At 34.1% G+C, this 7,083-nt stretch overlaps 1 long non-coding RNA gene across 3 annotated transcripts; it reads right to left on the bottom strand.

The window, feature by feature from the left end:
• Positions 1–483: 483 nt before the first annotated feature.
• On the bottom strand, positions 484–6,297 carry LOC102003232. 3 transcript variants are annotated; one of them, XR_260350.1, is made up of 5 exons: positions 5,640–6,297; positions 4,502–4,624; positions 3,868–3,953; positions 1,573–1,759; positions 484–611 (listed from the first exon to the last, which is right to left on the bottom strand). It is a non-coding gene; the product is annotated as an uncharacterized LOC102003232 (long non-coding RNA). The 3 variants fall into 3 exon arrangements; XR_260349.1 differs by lacking the exon at positions 3,868–3,953; XR_260351.1 differs by lacking the exon at positions 3,868–3,953 and having other exon boundaries at positions 5,651–6,297.
• Positions 6,298–7,083: the final 786 nt, after the last annotated feature.

Here is a 7,083-nt window from a genome sequence, read left to right as displayed (position 1 = left end):
ACGGGGTGCAATGGCCTAAATAAGTTTGTAAAGTAGTACTAGTGAACATCTGTCAAAGTTCTTTTGCCATTGTTTCTTGCCCCATCTCTTCAATTACTGCGCACAGGATACCATGTTTAAAAATTGCAAGTGCAATTATAGAAGTTCTTTGAGTTTTAAATTAATAGATAAAATTAGTACCTAGAAGAGCTAGTTGGGTACTGAATTTCAATTAGCTGAGACCATATCCCCTTCCCAGGTTGAAGAGGAGCATTCTTGTTCACCAAGCCAGAGCAGGTCCATCATTTCTGGCTGGATTACAGGGACATTGATCATCTTTAAATCTCAGATACATGAAATGTTAGTTCTCAAGCAAACAAACCTAGATGGAAGTTCTTAACACTGAGACAAAAAGTGCCTGTGATGAAGCAATATGTTATAAAATCCAGCATCATAACTTATGCACAGGGCTGAGCTCTCAGATCATATTAACACTTGCCTTTTCTCCAGTTCGCGAGAGCCTGTTTTTGCCAGTTTCCAGTTCTATGACAGATTAGATGCAATAAATTAATGGGTGAAGATTGCTATTTGCAGGACATCATTGAGAACACAAAACTGTTCTGATTGGTAGCCTTAGAGAAAGAAGAAATGAAAAAAAATATAAAAACAGACATAACTTGATCCGTACTGTTACCTGGGGTAGTTTAGTGTTGATGCAGACAGCCATGCATGAATCAAGCTCTAAAATATTGCATGGGTCATTAATATATTATAGAAAATATATTTTGTACCTGTGATAATTGCCTTGTGTAAATAGAGTATCACTAAAATGAATTTCTAATACATTTTAAGAAATATTTTCACAAGAGAGCCTTCAAATTTAGTTTTAACTTTAATATTCAAAGTGTAAACACTAAAGTAAGCAGAATACTCAAGCACAGAAAGACTGTTGTGGTTTTATTATGTTTTTTTTTTTTTTTTTGAAGAATAATACTGGTATGCATGAACTGGTCAGTATCATTAACAGCTCCCTCTCCACCCACAAACAAAGCCAAAGGCTTTGTATAACTGCAATTTTAATACATGTTCCAGAAAGTATCTGTAAGCTTCATTTCTTGCCCACCCTTCTAAATCCACTAGCTCTGGCTTGGTGTCCCCAGGCACTCTCCTATTGCTTTGTACCTGTTTTATGTTCTAACGGCCTGTTTAATTCTAACTCTGGATTCAGCCCCACATATAATTCAGAAACTAGTAGATCCATGCTTTAGAATAGTGTTACCTAATAGAAATACAATATGAGCACAATTTCTAAATTTTTAGTGGACACATTTAAAATGTAAAATGAAACAGAGACAATAAACTTTGTTTTGTAACACATTTCTTTAAACTCATTATACTGAAAACAGTGACTATAAAAATATTGAGGCTTTTGCATATTTTATAGCAACTGAATTTGTTATATGTTTTACTCTTGTAGCATATCTCATTTTGGACTAGTACACTTCAAAAGTGCACATGGTTCATGGCTGTCTTATTAGATAGAGCAGTTCTAGAGCCCCGGGGCCATAATTACTGCCAGTTCCCAGAACTTACACCTGGGCGGAACTTCAGATTCTTTGGTAGTCTCGATGAGTATTTGCCACAGTGCATCACAATATTACTCATTAAAGATTCATTAGAGATCCTTTATATAATTCATTGGTATAATTCATTGGTATATATTTATTTTAGAACAACTTTTCCATTTATACATTTCCATCAAAACAGCTGTAAATCCTTTCTGTAAAAGTAGATAAAGAAGATATCAGTATCCCCATTTTCTGTATAAAGAAACTAAGTCTTAGAGAAATTTAATGACTTATTGAAAGTTTCTCAACAAAGCTAATAATTCAATGGAATTTCTGTGATTCTGGTTCCCAGCTCATTCTCTGGTTCCTTGTTACTCTTTAAGGAAACTAGAGGATGTATCTATTCGTGGACTCTTGAAAACAAATTCCTGGAGTGCAGATGTCTGGCCAGCAGTAGCTGTATTTGCTCTTTTGAGCAATAATATCAAATACATGCTGAAACATGCATAATCAATCCATAATATTGAGGATAATAAAAGAAAGTGTGCATGAAATATGTAGGAAAGAGGTTTTTGCTTCATAAGTAAGCAGAAATAACACTTGGGCAATGATTATATCACATTGAGAAACCTCAAAGTGCATGGAAAAGGAAATTCTTTGGGGGTTTGTTTCTTGTTTATTTTTTAGAAATGAAGTGATCTAAAAAGAGAGGAAAAGCTTGTTCAGTTATAGCTTTCATATAATTACCACAAACTCTAATGCAAATTAGACTGGAGGTCTGCTCAATGTACATTTCTGTGCTTGCCAAATTGTGTTTGGCAATGTGGTCAAGCAAGAACAGATGCATACTGGGCCGAGTTTTCTTGGGCTGTTCAATAATTAAGAGGACCATGTATTATAATAAACCACATCCCCTTGGCTAAGATTTGGATGCAAATTGCACACTAATTCACTTCCAAGTTTTTTGGAAACTCACCAAGAGGGATGAAAATCAGGGAAATATACTGTTTACTTCAGGAAATTTGTTTAAAACTACATATGGTTCATTTATAAGAGGCATTGGGGAACTCTACAAGAAATGCAACAATAGCTTTTCTCAGATTCCACTCAGCAGGAATAAGAAAGTGTTAACACGTCCCTTTAAAGATCTTTCCTGTGTTATATGCTAATTATAACTAGTATCTCCTTGGGAAAGCACTGGGAGAGTCCTAAATGGATGATAAACAGCAATTTCCCATATCTATAAAATATCACATTACTAGAATGAAGGCTGAAATCAATGTAGTGAGTAAGATTCTGTTAATATTTTCTCCAACTGACATCGGTGGTAGGATGCCCCTTACATCACTAAATGAATGGGCTGAAATTTTTATTTGCAAAACCAAAACATCCATTGTAATAACAAAAGCCCTTGTATCATTTCAAACAGGATTTCTTAGTAATATAACAATTGAAAAATTATAAAAGTACACTTCAAACCAACCATGCAGAATGAGATACAAAGCAAAATTCTGAAGGGTGAGATCTAAAAGTCCAAACTGCATGACATAGCCACTGTATATTCTCATCACCTTACATTGAGATGCCAGTACCTGCCAGTGTAACTCCTGTTCTTAGGTGCACGGTTTAATTTAATTGTTTTACTATGGGAACCTGCAAGTTTGTTCCTAGTCACTTTCTTTAATTCAATTTTTTATACCATTTGCTTGAGTCCAATATTAACACAATCATTTGCCTGAATCTATGTTTGCCAACACAGGGATGCAATGCCTCAATTCCCCTTCAAATCAGGTATTGTGGCCCAGACAAGGGGACAGCAGCTGGCAGACTAGAATGTCAGATCTTTCAGAATCTGCTTCAAGTACAGAGGGTCACTTTCCCTAAGAGCCTGCCCTTTGGTAACTGAGCAAATGCAATGAGTACCTGAGGATAACTGTGAGAAGCAATGTTTGCTCCTAAACTGCTTAATCCTTCACCTTTCTTTCATAGATGTTTCTCTATAAACACCCCAAATTCCATTATAGAGTCTGCTTCCAGCAACACAGCGTATACCCAAGCTTTAACCAGTGCCCTTCTGTGAACTTTGGACCTATGGCATGAAACCTAGCACTTGACCATGTCTTTTAGTTGTGCCAGCCACTGCAGCCCCTGATTCTGACATCCCTTTCAAAACTTACAGTGAAGCACTCTTTTCAGAAGAGTCTCCAACTCAGGTGCAATCAGTAACCTGGTGACATTCTTTGAGATTTAATGATTATGCAAATGGTGACTACAAATTTCAGCAATGAATTAATAACTGGAATAAGTAATCATTTTTTACCTTTTCATCTTGATAAAATCATGGATTCAAGGAAACCATCATAACATCTTGGATACATTTTACTCAGCTTCCCTCAGAGGTGACATCTTGTATAATTACAGCACATGTGAAACCAAGAAACCAACACTGATACAATCCACTGATCTTACTTAGATTTCACTAGTTTTATCTGTATCCAACTTACATGTTTGTGTATTTATATACTTCCATACAACTTTATTTCTTGTATGGATTTATTTAACCACGACAGGAACAAAGATACAAAACCATTCTAATATAAACATTCCTGGATTCCCTTTGAAGACATAGCAACCACACTTTCAGCTGTGCTCCTTGACCAGTTTAAATTACTAATCTGTTCTCCATTTGGATTACTTTGTCATTTATGCGCATGTATCAACACCACAAAACGAATGCCAACATTATGTAGTGAAAACATGTACAAAAAATGAAAAAAAGGAAGAGGAACAAGGGATGGGTGGAGGAGAAGGGAAGGAGAATTTAAAAAGGAATTTAAGTGTGTATAGAGGTACCAACTTCCCACAAGGAATGGAAACATTAGGTACTACATACCTGAGCTAATAAATGAAAATGATAAAAAGAGAATTATATTAAAAATCATGCAGTAGATCACCTTTTAAGAGCTGTTTTATTGCTTGAGATTCTTCCAAGGCATTGCCTATGCCAGTAGTTATATGTTATGGAGATGTACCATAGCTTGTTCAATTATTCATCTACTGAAGAACACTAGGATTACCTGAAGATTGGGGTTATGAAGATAAAGATGTTCTGAATATTCACACACTGGTTGTAGCATGGATATATATTTTTGTGTCTCTGGAATAAATGGTCAAGAATGTATTTTCTGTGTCATGTGGTAAACACAAGTTTAGCTTTGTAATAAATTGCCACAGTATTTACCTGACTGGTTTTACCATTTTACACTTGCAAAAGGTATACACAAGTGATCCAGTTTTTCTTCACCATCACTGGGAACTACACTTGTCACTGTTTTTTATTTGAGGCATTCTGATAGAAAATACAGTAACTCATTGTCTGAATTCTTCCTTTCCTAGGAGCTAAAGGTGTGGAGTGCTTTTTTATGTGCTCATTGGTCAACTGCATATCCTCTTCATTAAAATGTCTGTTCATATTTTTTGTCCATTTCCTAACTGGATTTTTTTTTTAAGTTAGGTTTTGAAGCTTCTTTCAGAATTCTAGATACAAGTTCTTGTCAGGTATATAATTTGCAAATATTTCTCCACATCCATTGCTTATATTCTTGTCTTTTAACAAATTTTTTGGCAGAGCAAAAGCTTTAAATTTTGATAAGGTCCAGCTGATCAGTTTTCCCTGTTAGACCTTATACTTTTGGTGTCAAGTCTGAGTAATATTTTTTCATTATGACTTTTAAATTTTCGTAAGAATTATTTTTTACTCTACTTCTTAGAAATAAATGAACATGGCCACAAATTCAGTCTAAGAAAACATAAAATCAGTAATTTGTGCTTTTAAAGAACAATCACAACTGATCTTTAAAAGTAAACAGCAGCAAGCTTCACTTATCAAATAAGGATATTGAAAAAGGCTGCCAGGCTGTATAATAATGAATACAATAAAATATTTTATTGCAGAATATTTGATATGACTGATTTCCCCTCAGCTCAGTGAGACTCATGGATAGTTTACAATGGGAATAACTCATAATGCTCCTTTTAAATGAATATTTATTCAACTAATACTTTGAGAAATTACTGGATTTTTGTACATACCTCTTACTCACTTTAATTCAAAATCTCTAATGATGCAGATTTACATGGGCTCTTAAGCCAGTAGGATTTTTTTTACATTTTAGTAGTGTGCTCAGAAGATATACAGTTGTAACTTTCCCTCTAAGTCAGTTCTTAGTTCATTAATAGTAAAGAAGTGACATCTAGCCTACAGTGGGAAAAGATCAGTAATAGGTGTCAAATGATGGACTAATTGACAGCAAAGACAACTTATATGCTATATACTTAATAAACTGTTGAAATGCAAATATTATCAACAGCCAATTAAGTTAAGATAAAGTTAAAAAGAATGATGACATCCAGAAAAGCATTAATAATGCTACACAATATAATTAGACAATAGAATGAAACTAAAATTGAGTATAGATTAATTTAAAGTAATAAGGAATGGTAGGACATTTTAAAACTATTTATAGATATACAGAGTTCTAAAACAATTATAATTACTCAAGAAGAGACATCATTGTGAGTAGATCATCAAAATTGTAAGAATTGCTCTTAAAAGTGAGTGACATCTTTGATGATGGAATAATAAAATAATAAAGGTGAAAGGTATTAACTACATTTCCATTAGAAATTCTAAAGTAAAATTAATATTTCTATCTGCCAAAGACTACTTAATTTCTGCAGGATTTAATAAGAATATACATTTATAAAATAGCTAAAAGAATATTTTCAAAATAGTATTTAATAAACATTTCATAATGGTCTCAAACTCTTTGAAAATAAATTAATTTTGTATAGAAAAATACTTCAAGGGATTTCTGCAAGTAACTGCAACCACGTCATGTGAATATGGCAGCTATGAAGTAGGCACACTGAACCATGCAGACTAGAGAAACAGAGAAAGCCAACTCACAAGTACTGACAAAGAGATACACAGATGACACAGAGGAAAAGAAAAAGAGGGATTAAAGGTTATAAATATATTATTCCTAAGGTTTGATTATATTTTTCCCTTAAATATTGCAATATGCCCTTCTATCCTTAAAATGACTTTTTTCTTTCTTTCTTTCTTTCTTTCTTTCTTTCTTTCTTTCTTTCTTTCTTTCTTTCTTTCTTTCCTTCTCTCTCTCTCTTTCTCGCTTTCTTCCTTCCCTTCTTTTCTTTATGAAAAATTATGATGTCCAGCCATGATAATCAGCAGGTCTTGGATTTCCTCCACTTCCATAAATAATTTAAAATCAACGTTGAAATGAAACAGATACTGAATAATAAGAAGCATTGGACAGTGATCCCAGAGACAATGGAAACAAAACAGTTAATCCCAAGAAGTGTCTTGAGTTCACCACTTGAACTGATTTTCCAGGTCACAGCACAGTGAGGAGAACTAAAGCAAGGACTACAGTGCTGGTATAGGGACAGAATTCAGAGTTTGAAGAGGTCACACTGGCTAGAATTTTGAAAGCAATGTACCAACCAGTGA

This window comes from Chinchilla lanigera, unplaced genomic scaffold, assembly GCF_000276665.1.
Source record: "Chinchilla lanigera isolate Chin_1 unplaced genomic scaffold, ChiLan1.0 scaffold00015, whole genome shotgun sequence".
NCBI lineage: Eukaryota > Metazoa > Chordata > Mammalia > Rodentia > Chinchillidae > Chinchilla > Chinchilla lanigera.
This window is presented reverse-complemented; position numbering and strand designations above follow the sequence as displayed.